Consider the following 19,005-nt stretch of genomic DNA (forward strand, 5'->3'; position numbering starts at 1 on the left):
TTTATTCTGGGGTGTAGCGGATATGGTTAAAAGAAGGAAGCACCTGTTGCCCAATTAGGAGAGCTGTCGGTGAAAACTAATTGGCGTGTCGGATAAAATGGTCTACATGTTTCTACCTATGTGTCAAATTAACAGGTATTCGTCAGGACCGTGGGGTACTTACGGGACGGTGTGCGCACGCTAAGGCGCACCCTATCCACGTAGGTAGCAGTAGGAGAAACAAAATGAATCTCCAAAAAAGGTTTCTTCTTTAGTCTGTTGAAAAAACCTGTGGAAAGAAAATAAGGGAAAAAGGGTTGTGGATAACGAACATATACATATATAAAACACAGACATAACACACAATCGGTGAATGGTGATGATCATCAACATACATCATAACCTTGATGTGAGGGACGAGTGAGATGAGTCCCAATAATGCCACATACCACGTGGTGGCACACCCAATGTATCAAAAGATACTGAAATCACTTAGTGTCAGTGCTGTTTGTAGGAAAGGCACTGGACACGTAATGGCGAAGTACTGGGTGTTTGTGTCTCAGGGGCTGAGAAACAGCGAAGTCGTCGTGCAAGTGAAGGCGACTGCGCAGAAAGAAATAATAGTACATATATACGTGAATTAAAACTGATTCTGGACCTAGCACAACGACCACACGTGGAGCGACGGTGTCTAATAGTGATTAGCATGCATGATTGTGGTGAACAATGGTTCAGGCTGATCCTCTTACTAGGAGCTTTTATATTCAATGCTCCATGAGCCACTCCGGGATCGGCGTTTGTTCTCGTTACGATCTAAGTAGATAATAGCAATACAGAGTGTTGGAAATAATTCCACTCTTGTCATGGGGGTTAGAGGCTACGCCGTAAAGGAACAATCTTACTTGTACGAGGAAAGTGAGGCGCCGTTCGCACCTATACCGTCACCGCGAGTGCTCCGAGGGTTACTGGGCTGCCGGGTCGGCGAGGTAAATGTGTGTGTCGTTTCCGGGTTGGGCGTGGTTAGACGGGTAGGGCGTGAGGGCGTGTGAGCGAATGAGTAGCCAATAGGAGGGGATGTTGAACAGTTAGATGTCTCTGTACGTACTACCGTACAGGGAGCTGTCAACAGCGTTAAAGCGATATTGTTTATTTATTTCTGTGGTCTCGTGACAAATGGCTATTTGGACGAGTGCAGATAGAAACCATGCAAGGGTATCGGGAATGTGACTAACATCTTACAAAACGAATGTGTGGGAATAAAATAGCGCAAATGCATTGCAGCAAAGGCAAATCTCACAAACATGCAGCAGAATAGAAAGTACACAGGATATTGCACAGATCCTCCTTAAAAGGGTCAGTTTTGTACTGAATTCCAAGGAATATTATCGTTCAGGCCCCGTTTGTGAGTGGCCAATCTATAAACCCAACGCTGTTCCTTTTCGAAAAGGTTGGTTTCCTTTTCAACTTTTTCAATAATGGTCCATTTGAAGTCATTGGGGCCATGTTTCATGGACAGAAAATGTTCTGTGAGTTTAGTCATTGATTTTTGGCAGCGGATCGTGCTGCGGTGCTCACATATGCGTTGTTTGACCTTCCTACTGGTCATGCCCACATATCTAAGGTTGCACGGGCAAGTAATAAGGTACACCACCTGCGTGCTATTACAATTGGTGTGGGATCTGATGGTCCAGATCTTGCCTTCCTCCAGCTGTAATGTCTTGGTGTTCTCTGTTAGGGGGCAGACACTGCAATTCCCGCATTTGTAGTGACCCAAAACCATAGGTAGGCCCCATAAATTGAGCACTGTGGGTTCTTCTTCAGCTTGTCTCCTAGGTCTGATGTTCACCAGACTGTCGCGGATACTCCTTGCCCTTTTGTAGGCAAATAGCGTTTTTTCCCATTTCAGATTGCCAGTGTTAATGATCTTCCAGTGTTTATTGATAGATTTTGACATTAGGTTAGACGCGGAGCAAAAGGTGGTCACACATGTCAGAGGTGTGTCTGTTTTTTCTCTGGTAATGTCTTCCAGAAGTGCTTCTCGCGGCTGGTTCCTCGCACGTTTTTGGCATTTGTTCAGGATGTTGTCTGGGTAGCCCCTTGCTTGGAGTTTGTGGGTTAGGTCTCCTGATTGTTCGCGGTAGTCACTGAGATTACTACAATTCCTCCTGATCCTTAAATACTGACCATAGGGCAGATTCTCTCTCAGTGGTCTAGGATGGAAACTCTCGAATCGTAAAAGATTGTTCTTAGCCGTAGGCTTAAAGTGGGTCTTTGTTTCCAAGTGTCTTCCCTCCTTTGTGATTGTTAGATCGAGAAAGGTCAGAGTGGTGGGGTCTTGTGTGTATGTAAATTTCAGGTTGTTGTCCAGGGTATTGATCCACTTAAAGAAATCTAGCAGCGTTTCTTCTGGCCCTTGCCATAGCGTTAGGACATCATCTATATAGCGCTTCCAGAGAAGGATGTGTGACGAAAATGGATTCTGGTTACTTAGGATGAATTGTTCCTCAAAGTGGTACACATAAAGACCTGCCACGCTAGGAGCAAATGTGCTTCCCATTGAGGTCCCACCTATTTGGAGGTACAGGGTACCCTCGAACTCAAAATAGTTCTTTTTGAGTGCCAACCTTGCGCATTCAAGAATAAAATTCCTTGGAGTTCTGTAAGTCCAAGTTTCTTTTTCCAATGCTCTTTCTAGTACCTTCAGAGTGTCATCCTGAGGTATGCTCGTATACAGGCTCTCTATGTCGAGACTGACAAGTATAGTGTTCTCGTCAATTGTCAGTTGATTCAGTTGATTCAGTAATTGTAGGACATTTTTGGTATCCTTCAAGTATGTAGGAGTTTTTTGGACTAGAGGCCTTAAAAATACGTCACAAAGTTTTGATAGAGGTTCCAGGACAGATCCTATGCCTGAAACAATGGGTCTGCCAGGTGGAGGATGTTTGTTCTTATGCATCTTAGGGAGTATGTAGAAGTAGGGAATCTTCCCTTCATTGTTGCACAGATAGTCTGCCTCTTGTTTGGTAATAAAACCTCTTTCCTCGCCATGATCAACCAGTGACTTGATTTCATTTTTAAGTTCATGAGTCGGGTCGTAGGTCAGTTGTCGATAGTTCTGTATGTCGCCAAGTAAGCGAAGGCATTCAGTTCTGTACATAGTGGTGTCCAGTACAACAACACCTCCGCCTTTGTCCGCTGGTTTAATAGTAATGGTATCGCAATGTTTTAGTTCATCCAAAGCGAGCCTTTCCAATTTTGTCAGGTTGGTGAAGGGTTCCTTAGGCACTAAGGTTTCGATATCATTAAATACAGCTTGTTCAAAGGCCGAAAGTTCAACCGGTATCATGTGGGGAGGAGGCATGAACGTCGACTTCAATCGTAATCCGGTATCACTGCGATCTTGATTCTCATTGCTGTCAGTTTTGTCTCCATTTTTTTCAAAGAAGGCTTTTAGTTTCAATTTCCTGAAGAAACCAGCTAATTCACAGTGGAGATTAAATTTATCGAATCTTTGTGTAGGGACGAACCCTAGTCCTTTATTCAGGACTAGTGCTTCAGTAGTCGAAAGGGGTCTTGTTGCCAAATTGGTCACTAGTTCTAAGTGTTGCTCGGTCCCGCTTGTTGATTCTTGCTCCTGGTGTGGTTTGTGATTGGGTCCTCTGGTGCCCAGTGTATCTGTGCTCCTCCCGTTCCTCCTCTGTTTCTTCCCCTGCCTCTTCCGCCCCTCCATAAAAAAGGCCGGTAGTTGTTGGGTGGGGGTGGTTGGGGTTGAAAGGGTGGTTGCCAACCGTACATCGGGTATGGTGGGGGATGGAATGGTGGTTGGTATCCATGCATCATTGGGTTGAACTGCGGCCAGTTGCTTTGTTGTGCAATTCTCCCTCTCCCTTTTCCCCGTTGTTTGTAACTTCCTGTACTGGAGGCACTTGAATTGCTGCTCACAGAACTATTACTCGGGGAAGCTGGTGTTGTATCCGTTTTATTCGGGGTCGGAGTAGGGATAGGTTTTTACGAAAGAGAATTTCTTTAAGTCCTTCTGAAACTTACTTACTTTTTGTTGAGTGAGATTCTCCTTGTATTCATTAATCTCTTTATTAAGTTCCTCTAGTTTTTTCTTGTAGCCAGTGATAGAGGCCTTTATTACTCCTTCAGTGACTTGAATTTCCACCAGGATCTTTTCGGACAGTCGTACCGCAGTTTTTAAGATTAACATGATCCAGTCATGTGTGCAGTGCCATGCTATTAAGGCCCAATCTTTTCGGAAAGTAGCATCTTCTAAAAAGATTTGTGGGGCGTTGGTCACTAATAACCCTTTAGGGGCCATTTTATTAATTACATATTCCTTAAGAATAGTACCATGTAGGATAGTCCTTATCCTATTTTTCTTAAGTTCAGAAAGTTTTTCCCACTCGGTGGTTTGTGAGATACTCTGTGAGATGTTAGTGTCTGCAAAAGTTGAGAGGTCTCCCATGATTGCATCGATCTCTTCTAATGAGAAGGTGAGGCCCTGGTAGTCGCTCATATTGTCAAAAAAGGTTGCGTGTGTGTGGTCCAGAAAGTGGAAAATTAAAAAAGGGCTAAAAAGAAAACTCTCGCAGCTATGCGCTGCCAATAGTAGATAACCAGTAAGGAGAGAAAGGGTATTTGCCTAAAAAGGCAGGAAAGGAACTCCCTGTCCCCTTAGATATATCAATAAACAACAAAAAGGGAGTTACACCTGGGGGATACACTCAGCCTCAATAGAGGCGAGTCTGTGTGTTAGCCACAATCCAAAAGAAGGACGTCCTTTGTCCTTAAGAAGACCCCTCACTCACCAACCTAGTTGGTGACATGCTTCATCATCGGGGTCCCACCCGGACAGCCGAATGCCATCCAGGTGTGCTGCGACACCTGATTACAGTGGAGCTGGTTTTGTTTTTTATGTGTGAGAGGGAAAAACCAAGTGTTATTAAAAATATCCGGAACTGCCCACTTACGTATTTTATTCTGGGGTGTAGCGGATATGGTTAAAAGAAGGAAGCACCTGTTGCCCAATTAGGAGAGCTGTCGGTGAAAACTAATTGGCGTGTCGGATAAAATGGTCTACATGTTTCTACCTATGTGTCAAATTAACAGGTATTCATCAGGACCGTGGGGTACTTACGGGACGGTGTGCGCACGCTAAGGCGCACCCTATCCACGTAGGTAGCAGTAGGAGAAACAAAATGAATCTCCAAAAAAGGTTTCTTCTTTAGTCTGTTGACAAAACCTGTGGAAAGAAAATAAGGGAAAAAGGGTTGTGGATAACGAACATATACATATATAAAACACAGACATAACACACAATCGGTGAATGGTGATGATCATCACCATACATCATAACCTTGATGTGAGGGACGAGTGAGATGAGTCCCAATAATGCCACATACCACGTGGTGGCACACCCAATGTATCAAAAGATACTGAAATCACTTAGTGTCAGAGCTTTATCAGTTCCTGTCTCCTTCCAGTGCTGTTTGAACTGTTGCTATTTCACAGTATACCGTACTGTGTTCCTGGACTCAGTTTCACCAACAGTTCTTTAATAAACTTTGTCAAGGAAGAAAAACAAACTTTATTATGTTTATTTTGCTGCACGCTGTAACAGTTTTATTTAAACAGTGGTGAGGTGTAATAATATTGGTATAGAATACAATTTTATACATTGAACCCTCTTTCCTTCCTTTGTTCCATCTTTTCTTTCCTTTTGTCTTTCCTTCTTTTGTTCCCTATTTCCTTCTTTGTTTTTTGCCTTCTTCCTTTTTTTCCTTCTTTCTTTATTCCTTTTTTCCTTCTTTCCTTCTTTCAGTCTTTATCTTGCCTTCTTTCTTTCTTTGTTTGCCCTCTTTCCTTTGTTCTTTTATTCTTTTATTCTTGCCTTCTTTCCTCTGTTCTTTCTTTTTGCCTTCTTTCCTTTTCTGCCTCTTTCTTTTTCCTCTTTTTGAATTCTTTTTTCCTTCCTTCTTTTGTCTTCTTTCTTCTTTCTCTCCTTCTTTCTTTTTCTTGCATTTTTGCCTTTCTTCCTTCTCCCTTCTTTATGCCTTCTGTCCTGCTTCGCTCCTGTCTTCCTTTTTGCCTTCCTTCCTTTTTACCCTTTTTCATTCCCTTTTTCTCTGCCTTTCTTCCTTTTTTCCTGCCTCCCTTCCCTAGTTCCTTCTTTCTTTCCTTCCTTACTCTGTTCCCTTCTTTCTCAAAGGAGAAGGAATCAGACAATTCCAGAACAATGGCTTAGTTTAGGTCCGTGTTAGCAAAGCCTTTTGATATTACTAAAAGTGTGTATAACAGTTTCTTGTAAAGTTTTTCAGCAAGACTTCATCCATTAGTTTGTGGTTGTGTCATTCACATTTTTCTTCCACCCACTGCAGCATGCATCAAGGGGAAATGTTAAACCATTTCAGCCACTGACTGATTTCACTTTGAGCTGCAGCATTCTGCCCTTTCAGAAGGAGCACATCCGCATACAAGGCCTTTCCCTTCAGTTCTGGGTGTACTATGGTAATGTGTACTTTTTTGAGACCAGAAAAGCACTTTTGCCTGTAGCCTTTTTTTTTGTTTGATTTTTTTTAGATTTAATGAGGGCCCAGAAATTTACCAAACAATAAAGTTTTGCAAAAACTATGACAAAACAAGAATTGCCAACAGGGCTGGCGGTCAACACCAGATCTATTGGCTTTGCCAATGCTTGTTTTCTTTAAGTGTCACCATGTGTTTTTTGACCCCTGATGACTACGTAAAGTAAACAACGTCAGCAAGACAATGTTAAAAATGGAAGAAGATGATTTTGTTTAAAGTAAATGTAAAATGTGAAGAAATGGCTGATGTTTGTCTCTAGGAAAGATGGAAGCCCTCATCCAACTCCAACCTGTGCCCAAGAAAGTTACAACAAATGGCCAGTATTTTTTAGGGAGAGGTGGCAACACAGCACAGACCAAACAACAAAGACAACATTTCACCCAGCTGTTTAAATACTGACATTGCGAATCTTCTGCCGGTCTGCAGGCTGGGAGGGCAAGTCTTGTGTGTCTGCTGAAGGATCCTGGCTGGAGCAGCTCTGATGCGGAGGCAGGGTTCCAGCTTGCTGGTGCTGTTAGGGCTGGGGCAGGTTCATGCAGGCTGTTCCCACTCGAGGGCCGAGCAGGGTTGCACTGGTGGCTGGCTGCTGCTGGATCCTCCTGCATGAGCTCTGACTCCAGAGGACAGAACAGGGTTCTGCTGGTCATTCTGATGAGCTTTTATCCCCGATGACTGGCATAACAACATTGTTGCTGCATTGTAGAAAAAGAAGGAGAATCCAAAGAGAAAATGCCTCTCTTTAAAGGGTCACCTGGAGTGACGCCACACTATAAGTTCTCCAAAAGTGAGAAGCGAGTATGCGCGCATCTTTTTAGGTCGAGCCTGGGCAGCGCAAGCGCGGCTCTGCGAGCCATGCTGTAATGGAGTATGTACTTGAAGCCCCACCCAATCTCCACCCATATTTGTCATCGGCTTGTGTCATTGTCATTCGTAACTGCTGGCTTCTGATTCCTTATTAGGCTTGTTAGTCCCTCCTTAGTACCACCTTGTCTTCATTTGTAGTGTCCCATGAGGACTGGCCCTTTTACTTTGGTTGTTACACTGTATGTCTTCTTTAGTCTTTAAAAAGTTTCACACACTGCAGGAGGGCAGGAGCATCTCTCATGCGCAGTTGTGACCACCGGCTTGTTTATTTAACTCGTAGCAAACGGGGAGCTCCTCAGGGACTATGGGAGACAGAAGGGGGCAACTCGGCGTTGCCTTTAGGGAGGTCAAAGGTGCGTGATGTACATTCCACTAGATCTGGCGTGTTTATTTTCTGAACGAACATCTATGTTAAACATGAATATGCTTTAGTTTTGCTCATCCGATCACTTGCTAAAAACCATGATTTCAACAAAGGGCTCAAACCCTCTTTTCTCAATTTGTTCCTCTGTGAAATGGATCAAAAAAATAAAGAAACTCTTTGGCTGCAAATGTCTCTTTGGCCACACTCTTCCGCAATCGCGAACCAGACCCGAAGGTATTGGAGCGCTTTGCTGAGCAGGACTCCATTTCCAAAGTGTCAGCTCGCTGCACTTTGCTCCTCGGCTCAAATTACCTGTAAAGGGTGTGTTTTCGCCCACGTCTTAACGTTGCTCTCGCTCATTTGCTTTTCTCCCCCTGGCCGCCACATTGCTCTGTCTATCATTTGCTTCCCTATGCCCTCCGTGTCTCTTCCCCCACTGCACCATCATTTGTGCTTCCCCACACATATACACAATCAGTTTTGCTTTCCCACACCTTCCCCATCTGTGTTCTTTCTGCTACCTTCTGTTTGCAACCCCCACTCAGACACACATACACTTTTAAACAAGCATTTAGAATGCAGTAAGTCTTGCATGTGCAAGAGTTTGAGCTATTGGCATTGTAAATGACAATGGTTTTTAAAAACCAAAACATAAATAAAAGGCATTGTCATTTACAATGCCAATAGCTCAAACTCGTGTAAATGCGAGGCATATTGCATTGCAGATGCTTGTTAACACCTGTGCGCATGCTCAACCAAGACACCACCAAAACACTGGGACATTTATTTAACTTGGGGAAAGTGTCAGGACACCGGGACACTTCTCCAAAAACCAGGGCAATCCGGGGAAATCCAGGATGTGTGGTCACCTTGGGTAAGGAAGGTGCTAAGGTTAGATCTGCTCATGGAGGCTTGTACGACAAGGTTTTCAGGAGAAGGGTGCTGCAACAGAAAAGCAGGGTCACCTGGAGCATGAGCAATGGCACCTGGCAATTTGTCCATTGACTGAGGGGGCCAGAACAAGACTTGGCCTAAGCCCCCAAAGAGGTATCTGTCAGTGCCTCATTAATTAGAACAGGGGCTCAAAAGCTGTTTGCCCCGGTCAAGGACTTTCATTGATACACTGGTCTTAACCTCCAAGGTGGGGAGATGGAGGTCAAGTACTATTGCTGCCCTACACATTACCATGGTGTAGGAAGCAAATTCCTTTGTGGCTGGTCCAGGGGGAGAGAACAGGCACATCTCTGGGGAGGTATCGAGACCATTAGCTTCCAATAAGTCATCACACCAATTATTGTCCTCTTAAGGTTGAGCAAACTTATCATCCATGTCATATTTGTTGTCTGAATCTGTACCAAAGAAGGACTGCAGAGTGAATGTTCTCTATTGTGAAGGCGGCAATTCAAGTGGGGGAAGTGGTGCCTCAGGCGATATTGGGCGCAATTTTGGTTGAGGTCATACCAGAGTGGATTTGGCACAGGAGAAAACTATTGGGACCTTCGCTTCCAGTATCGATGGAGTCAACATTGTCATCCAAGTGCTCAGGGCTGGCATAGTTTGTGGTGGCAAACTATTTGATTTGATGTGGCATGGCTGTTGGCCCTGAACATTCAGGTTGTGCTGGTAGCAGCTGCGGGATTTGGATTGTGATGAAGTCCGGCCTCTAGAGCGGCTTTGCCAACTCCTGCAAAGGGACTGGGATTGAACCGCAACGTGAAGCAGTCACGACGAGGAGGTTGTTCATGTTTGGCGATGACACACCATCTGGCAGCACAACCAGTGCGCAACCAGTGCTCCTTCCTCTTTCGCTTGCACGGGGTCTCTGGCAGGCTGTCATCTTCATACTCGGCACAGTTGGCACAGATTCATAATGGTGCATTGGTCCTCAAGGCCACTTTCATAGATCAGGATAAGCGAGCTTCAAACTGGGCCGTCGGCGGGTCGAGAGACTCGGTGTCTTACGGGGGCCTTTTTGAGAAATACTCGCTCATATCTAGTGTTGCATATAATAGCGCACACTTGCAGCTCTAGCGGAACGTCGGCATTTGCATAACGTGGGGCGTATAAAGAAACACTGTGTCGACGGTCATGAACCGTGCTACCTTTTATTAAAAGTCCCTTTTTGGAGGACGGGATACCTCTACGAGAAGCCTGTATCATTGACCAGTTGTATTAGAAAGCACCGCTACGCCGGTGGGCTCGATTATACGCCATGAGGAAGCCCAATCTGGGCGAAACGCGTTGGCTGTGGGCTGTGATGTCTGATTATCTTGCATCAAGAACATTTTTAAGGATGTATTAAAGAGATCGTTTTTCACATCACTGAAGGACATCTATTCTTTCTAGTTTATTGAAGCACTGTGAAAAATGCTTGTATTGTTGCCTCTCTATTTGCTTTTTGTTTGATTAAATGGTTAAGGTCCCTTGGCAGTGGACCAAAGGAGGTGGGCAGCAGATTTAGGGCAATCTAATGTGATTTTTGTGTATCGCAAGGTGGTGCTGCTTGTAATCCCCCTACTGCCAATTTGCTGTTAATTATTAAGGTACTTTTACTTTAAACCAATTTGTCAGGTAATAGGATTTTCCCCCAATCCCCATTTCTTCCTGCAACTGATGCCGTTATCTTTGAGTAGAACAACAAGAGGCTCAATGTAGAAGTTGAAGATGGCAGTGGACAAGGTAGGACCCCGGGGGATTTGGCAAGTGATAGGGATCTTGTGGGACCAATGAAGGGCATTGCCAATGAGCCCAATTTGAGATTCCAGGGTGTGGATGAAGATGGGATGGTCACCTTTATCGAAGTAGGTGAGAGGTCCAGCAATATCAGGAGGCAGGGGTTATCTTTATATGTGGTCAGGAGGGTGTCGACTATGATGTGTAAGGAAGTGGTCTGCAAATCAAAAGGGAGAGAGAGGACTAGGTAAGCTAGTCCGGGTCCCCTGGTTATATGTAGAAATATCAATATAGGACTAGCTAGGTTGTGTTAGTGAGACTCAGGAGGTACATCTGTGGGCAAACCATTAGGTTTGGTCATGAAGCCCTCACACACCAACCTAGTTGGTGTCATGCTTCATCATCGGGCCCACCACAGTGACACCGAATGTGTCCCGGGTGTGCTGCGACTCCAGATTACTGAGGAGCTGGTATGCTTACTGAGTGTGCAGTGATTGGTGAGTATGAACGTGAGAAGTTAAAAGCTATACAGGTGGTCCCAGTTCCCAAGGGTGAAAGGTAAATTTTAATATCTGGGCCCCTGTTAGCAAGATAAAAAGGCTTGTGGACGATGTGGAGTGTATTAAGAGCTCCTACGTCCTTTGTGGTCTACATGTTTCAGCCGGTAATTCCGATCAGCGTGCTCCTGCGACCTATCGTCCTGCTCCAGTGTCCCGAGTAAGGCACTCGGGACACTGGAGCAGGACGATAGGTCGCAGGAGCACGCTGATCGGAATTACCGGTCTTCTTCCCCTCCCTGCCAAGTGACCCATGAGGCTTTAACAGCAAGTAGCAAGTTAAAGCAGAGGGAATCCCCCTCTAACACGTACAGCACCTTAGCGAGTGCGACACTTTTTACCACACACCAAGTCACTTAATATAGTTTATTGTCACCCACACATACTCATTGGTCCTGAGGAAAGCCAGTTTTAACCAAAAGGCCTGGCTGAAACATGTAGACCACAAAGGACGTAGGAGCTCTTAATACACTCCACATCGTCCACAAGCCTTTTTATCTTGCTAACAGGGGCCCAGATATTAAAATTTACCTTTCACCCTTGGGAACTGGGACCACCTGTATAGCTTTTAACTTCTCACGTTCATACTCACCAATCACTGCACACTCAGTAAGCATACCAGCTCCTCAGTAATCTGGAGTCGCAGCACACCCGGGACACATTCGGTGTCACTGTGGTGGGCCCGATGATGAAGCATGACACCAACTAGGTTGGTGTGTGAGGGCTTCATGACCAAACCTAATGGTTTGCCCACAGATGTACCTCCTGAGTCTCACTAACACAACCTAGCTAGTCCTATAAGGAAGAGGTCTCCCTGCTGCAGTACAATCTGAAGCCAGATTGATAGTCATGCTAGAGATGGTTAGCACTCATGTGATCTTGGAGTTGCACGTAGGCTGCTCTTTTTCAGTGATGTTGCCGATGCAGTGCAAGTGAGTGATGGGCCAGTAATTGGCAAGATCATCATATTTTCGGTAGGTTTCTGTATGAGTGGGTTGAGATGATGTGTTTTGAGAGCTTCTGGGAAGGTGCCTAGAGTGAAGGAGACATTTACAGTGGTTAGTTGGGAGTGGGAGAGCTACCTCGGAGAGAGCGTTAGTGAAGGATAAGACACAATTTTCATAAGAGGTGGCTTAGAGAGTTGAGTATGTTGTGAGGTCTGCAAGAGGTAGGGCTTCAAAGGATGACCATTCCAAGATTCTACGAGAAGGGGATGGTGTAAAATCTGTCCTTACTGTGATTTTATTTATTGCTCCTTTTAAGTAATGGTCAGAATGGTCAGAGTTCGATAGGAATAGGCCACTGAATGGAAAGATTTTGGGGCAGATTTACAAGCCCCTTGCGCCACTTTTGAGTCACTTTTCCCATGTTAAAAGTGACGCAGTAGTGGCGCAAGGGGCTTGTAAATCTGCCCCTCTGTCTTTAGCCCTCTTTGGAATCATACTGACCCAAGAGCAAAAGATGCTGCATCAGTGTCTACTGTAAAGGGAAGCTGGACGTCTAGAGATCGAAAGACGACAGCAGTCACAAAGGTGTTCTAAGTCAAAAAGGACACTTCTTCAATATCCCACTGAAGGCTACATGGCTGCAGGTACAAGCGCAAAAAGAACAATTGATGGACGGAATGCTGAACAATGTCAAACATGCACCTCCAGTTTTTACTTCCTATGCCGTCCCAGTCTACAGGGTTTCACCCCTCATCAGCCTGGCTAGCTTGACTCCAGTGGCATGGAGAGCACAGGACCACGTCTGGGCACACCTGTCCCACTCAGGTGTCAAATGCAAAAAGTACTACAAAGAAGGGGGACCCCCAGTAGGATAAAGGCAGGTAAGCAGGGGAAATAATGAGAACCAAAGGAGAAAAGGAAACCTGCCAAATAACTTCACGCAAGGCCCTATGGAAGGGTCCTTATATTAGATACAAAGACATAGGAGCTGACAAGGAGACATCAAATAATCAGATTGAAGAGTAAGGATACATATAAAAACTTATTTTTTATTTTATCAAGACAAAAACCTTTTCTTCATAGACTGGCCTGGTAAATATCAAGCCGTACCGTCATTATTTTCTTTGATATAAAAAAGAACAGAGGTGAAGGAGGTGGAGGCAACCTCAAGTGAAGAGGGCTCTGAGCTGAGAGTGGGGTGGAGGTGAGCATACAAAGAAGATGTACTGAGATAAAACTTTATTGTGGTTTACATTAAGGGTACAGTATGTCTAGGGCATGATGCTTAGCCAGTCTCATAATAATCAAGAGGCCATGTATGACCCGTGGGTTCGCACGTGTTGCCTTGAGAATAAATATGCTTTTGTGCAAAATGTGTAACAGACGGATTCTGAAATGTGCTGCTGAATTTAACCTTTACTCTGCCCAGGCTTATGAATATTGAGCCAGGCCAGCTTTCAGTGAGTGTGAGAAGTTGGCCTGATGTGCAGTGTTCACTATTCTAGTGATCACTATATATCAGTCCAAACAACCCTTATTGATGATTGGTTGTAAGTCAACCTTATAGACCAGCTATCCTAGTAGCATGGATACGAGCAGTCTAAGGCTAAGACTCTAGAGGGCGTGTTAAGCCAGCTGTTTTACCATCACATTACCCCTTGAACACCCAGTGAAAGGACACCACACAAGTGTTATGAAAATAAACAATGTATTTATTAGAATCACAACAACCCTGTACTCTTTATGAGGACAGGGTGCTAAGCACACAACAAAACTCTTATGAAAATACTTAAGTTAGCACGTTATACACAAATGCCCGAGGGGCACGAAAAACCATATACTCTAAAAGTGGAATGCGAAATTACTAGCAGGTAAGTACAGTACTAATAGGCTTTGGAATCGCTAGGACTTGACTAGGGAATCGTTAGATTACTTCTAGGAGACCTAGGGGACTCGGGTGCAGAGTGTGCACTCTCACGCGGGATGCGGGACAAAGTCTATGGAGGCTAGTAAAGGCAAAGTTAGTGTTCACGGGCGAACCCGACCTGGTAGGGAGAAAACGACAGTGGATCCTGACCCTTGGATAGTGAGGCTATGCTGGGACACCGAAGTGCCGAAGTTACCTAGCCCAGGGGCTGCAGCTGCATAGGTCTCAAAAGACGTCGGGAATCTCGTTGCCGGACCAGGAGCCTGGAAGAAGGAAGTTGCTGGCAGGCGACCAGTGAAGGAAAGTTCGATGGATCCAAGCCTGGATCAAGGAAGAAGGAAACCTGAAAGCAGAGGGGACCAAGTTCTTGAATCACTATCCAGTGATTACGTGGGCACCAGGATGGCACCGGGCGAAGTCACCGCAGTCAGGTGAGTGGGCGCTGCTGGGCTCTGCAGTCTCTCGGACCAGGAGGCGTTGTCGGCGACCAGGATGGAGGTGCGAGCTGTCCCACGAAGGTTCTTGCTGTCGACGTCGCTGGACCCAGGATTGGGCAACAAGTCTTGGCAAATGCAAGGCCCACGCGGTGGACCTAAAATGGCGTCTTAGCCGGACCAGGAGGGTCCAGGGTACTTCTCCGATGGAGGGAAGCAAGGGCCAGTCTGGAGCAACCAGACCAGCAGCAGTGTTGTCGTCGGGCGTCGTTCGGAAGGCCACAAGCCAGCGGGCTAGTAGCCAAACAACGTGGTGAGCAGCAGAAAGCAGAAGGGCCCCACGCCGATCGTGGAGATGCTGGGGGGCTGCTCTTCGGTGCTGGAGCTGCTCAGGGTGGGGGCTTCTCGGACCCCAAAGCACTCACCAGGAAATTACTCGGTGGGCTTGCTGTGCAGAAGTCGTGCAGTCTTGGCGATGGCCGGTCCCTCGAGGTCTCGTCGCACCCACGGTTCTCAGCTGTGCTGTAGAGGTGGGTAGAGGTCAGAGGTGCCAGGGAAGCCGGGTCTCGTCGAGCTGGGCAGTCGGATTCCGGAGGAAGGACGTGCAGCAGACCGCAGTGTTCTTAGATGGTGCCTGCGGATGCAGGGTGACTACTCCTTAGTCACAAGGGAGAATCTTGAGGAAGAAATCGTGAAGTCCTTTCGTGGAAAGTGGTATCTTGATTCCAAAGATGATCTAATTTGGAAGGGGGCCAGTCCCTACCTTTATCTGGAAAAAGGGGGCTGGCACGCAACTAAGTCCTGCCCTATGGGTGGGACCAGGAGGGGGGTGGTTACACCCCTCTCCTTTGGCGGGCTTTCCCCAGGCCAGGGGCTGGAGTGCCCCTGGAACTGGTTTCAGCGGGCCTATGCACAGTGAGCACCGGGGTGCCACTTGCAGTCACCTTCCTCTGTAGCCCTGCCTACCTGGAATACACAAAACCCTGTCTGGGACGGTGCTGGCACCACCCCTGGCAGGAAACCCTTTGTCCTTGCCTCCTGCTCTGGGAGGACTCCCAGCAGCAGGAGGGCAGACTTGTGTCTCGGTGGCAGCATCCATTTTGTGGATGCTAAGGCTCTGTCTGACTTTAACCGGGGTTACAGGTTACATACATGTCGTGTCCCTCTAGAAGGGTGGAATGCTAACCCCGTCGCCAGAATTGGCGAGGGGTTAGTATTCCAATTCGTATGACACCTTACTCGACATGTTTTGATAAAGCGATACCAGAGTTGGCATATAACCGCGAGGATTATAATGCACTTAAGAGTATATGGTATGCGATATCATGGAAACGGCTAAGGGATGGATCCCGAAAGCCGCAGACAGGCTCAGCTCATGCCAGAGCACCATCTCACACGATTCCAAGCACTCTGCCTTCAGGATTGTTAGGGCCTGCCATAGGAGTGACTGATAGGAGATCTGTGTGTCCATTTTAGGGTTAGATATAGGTATACTATATCTAAAGCAAAGGGTGATTACACCACCTTGCCCCAGCTGTCAAGCAGCCAGTTGTGTCAGATTTGGATGGCCAGCCAGGGGTGGCATAATACATGCTGCAGCCCCTGGTAGGCCCTGGGTACACCTATGCCCTGGGTACCTAAGGTACACTGTACAGGGACTGATAAGGTGACTCAGTATCCAATTTAGATATGTACCTAAGGTACATGGAATCCATTTTACAGAGAGAGCAGTAGGCCTGGGGCCCTGAATAGCAGGGTCCCAGGTCAACTAAGTCAGAAAACCAGCAAAACACCAGGCAAAAAGTTGGGGGCAACCATAGTCAGGGATCTACCTTCCTACATAACCCCCCCCCCAAACGAAAGGAGATAAGGCTAGCCTTGCCAGGTAAGCCTATATTGCCTGAGTGGCCATATAAGGAAGTACCAGCACTGGCATGGTTACCCCCTATCTCATGGTCCACTAAGCAATCCCTCACCCTAAGGGTGTCTGAGGGTCTCCACCATAGGGAATCTCTACCTGTGGTGTGTTTTGGCAAAGTAAAAGGCTGGTGCTGAAATGGAGTACTGAAGTGAGGCTCCACTAATTTTGGGCTCAGCTTCCTCCAATCATTTTCCACCATAGAGGCCTTTCTTTCCAAGACTGAGTTGTTTTGGGCTCTCAGGGTCAACCTCTGGCTACCTACAGCTGGAGGTTGGGTCCCTCTGTTTGGCTTACTGGAGGGACAGGTCAGGTTTGGGGCCCTCAGGTCCCAGGTTTGGCTGTGCCCAACAGTGTCCATCTGTGGGAGGTCCCTAACTAAATTTAAGGGGGATCCCTCAGGAGTTGGTTTTATTTTCACTTGGCTAGGACTACTAGCTTCAGTGCCCTTAATCTGCTGATTGGGGAATTCTTTTGGACAGGGGGCCCTTTGGGGTCCACCACTGGCCTCCCTGACCTCTACAGCCCTGGGCTGACTGAGGCAGGTTAGAGAGGGGCAGGTTACCTGCTCCAGACTGGGTCCCATCTTGGAAGGGTCCACTGACATCAGGGGTTCTGCCAGGCTAGGCCTGACTACCTCTGTGGCAGTTTCTTCACAAGGGGTCAGATCAGTTCCCTGAGGAGGCTGATCTTTTCCTAAAGTCTGGTGGGAGGGAGATTTCTCTTCCTCCTCAATGCTCTCTGTCTGAGTGGAGTGATCCATAGTTTCAGGCTTCACAACACTATCATCTGTCTGAGTTTGAGCTGTGGCCATCACAACTCTCCCAACCTTTTCAGGAGGGGGCTCAGTTTGGGTGTGGGCTGTTACCATGACAGCCTTGACAACCTGTTCTGGGAAGGAAGTTGTCTGAGATTGGGTTGTGACTGGCACAACCCTCCTGACCTGTTCAGGGAGGACATCTTGGACTGGGGCTGTGGCTAACACTGCCCCACTAACCTTACCATGGGGGTTTACCATTCTAGAATGGGTTTCTTGCTCTACCTCAGCCCAGGCTGAGGTCTCTAAATCATTCCCCAGTAGGCAATCTACAGGCAAGTTGGATGTCACTGCCACTCTCTTGGGGCCAGTGACACTTCCCCAGCTGAGATTTACTACTGCCATGGGATGAGTTTTCTTCACTCCATCAATGTTTACCACCTGGTATGTGGCACCAGGTAAAAGTTGCCTTGAGGGGACTAGACTCTCAGTCACCATAGTGATGTTAGCCCCTGTATCTCTATAGGCCTCAACTTTTATACCATTGATGAGGGGCTCCTGTCTGTACTTGCCCAAAGTGTTGGGACAAGTTGTGAAGTTGGCAAACCCCATGCCAGTCTCACAGACAAGAGTATCTAAGTTTGGGGACCTGGTTAGGCCAGAGTCCCCAGGAACTCCCAAAGTAAATGCACCCAAATTCTTGGGGGCACTCCCACCACCTGGGGGATTACTACTAGTAGTAACAGGAGGTTTGGGAATGTTACTGGGGGGTATGTTCTCCTTATTGTTATTCTTTGGGCAACTGCTGTCAGTTTTCAAATGTCCCACCTGTTTACAGGGATAACAATAAGGTTTCTTCTGGTTGTTGGAAGGATTCTGGGACCCACCCCCCTCAGAGGATTTTTGGGGCCCTGATGTGGTTTGATCTGGAGATTTATTCCCACCCTTCTCTTGAGGCTTGGTTGATTCCTTTTTCTGGTCACCACCTTGGTTCTTGGGCCTAATCCTGGTTCTGACCCATTTGTCTGCCCTCTTACCCAATTCTTGTGGAGAGGTCAGATCAGAGTCTACCAGGTGCTGGTGTAATAACTGGTTCTGACAATTATTTAAGACTTGCTCTCTCATAATAAGATTATATAATCCTTTGAAGTCAGTAACCTTGCTACCCAGTAGCCAGCCTTCCAAAGCCTTAGTGGCACAATCAACAAAGTCAGACCAGTCCTGAGACTGAGTTTTCTGGGTGTCTCTGAACAGCAACCTGTACTGCTCAGTGGTTAAGCCAAACCCATCAACCAGTGCATTTTTCAGGACCTGGTAATCATTAGCATCCTCCACTCTTGTAGTGAGGAGCTTATCTCTACCTTTACCATCAAAGGAGAGCCACAGTATAGCTGCCCACTGACTCTGGGGAATGCACTGCACAGTGCAGGCCCTCTCCAAAGCAGCCATCCATTTCTGGATGTCATCCCCTTGCTTAAAGGGGGGCACTATCTTTGTCAGGTGTTTAGTATCTAAACCCTTCTCTTTTTCTCTTGGGAGATTGCTGCCACCAGTGGGAACTGTCCCACTCATCTGCTGCTCTCTAGCAAAGGCAAGCTTCTCTTTGGCCAGGGCAAGTTCTTCCCTTTCAATCCTCAGTTTAGCTTGTCTCATCCTTGCTTCATGCTCTCTTCTCTGAGGGGAAGTCAATCTCCTTTGTGGAGAGTTCCTTCTCCTCTGAGAAGAGGCATTAGAGTGCAGAGACCTAATGGAGTCCCTAGAAAGAGATCTATCTCTCCTAACTCCAAGGTTAGGCCTACTTAGGGTCAGTACTGGGGGTCCCCCAGATCCTAGCCCAAGCAAGTCTAAGTTGCCCCTAGTTAGCCTTCTGACTACCTCAAGACCTTTGTCTACCTCATCCCCAGAGAGTTCCTCTTGATCCTCCTCCTCAACTGCATTGGCAGTGTTGGGGAGGTCTGGATCCCCAGAGGTTCCCTCTAAGGCTGGCATATTCT

General features: G+C 46.7%; 1 long non-coding RNA gene across 1 annotated transcript in view; it reads left to right on the top strand.

Moving 5' to 3' along the window:
- Window positions 1–19,005, top strand: part of LOC144773598 (uncharacterized) — a 435,153-nt gene that overhangs the window by 211,145 nt on the left and 205,003 nt on the right. The gene's annotated exons all lie outside the window — the stretch shown is intronic.

This window comes from Lissotriton helveticus, chromosome 8, assembly GCF_964261635.1.
Source record: "Lissotriton helveticus chromosome 8, aLisHel1.1, whole genome shotgun sequence".
Taxonomy (NCBI): domain Eukaryota; kingdom Metazoa; phylum Chordata; class Amphibia; order Caudata; family Salamandridae; genus Lissotriton; species Lissotriton helveticus.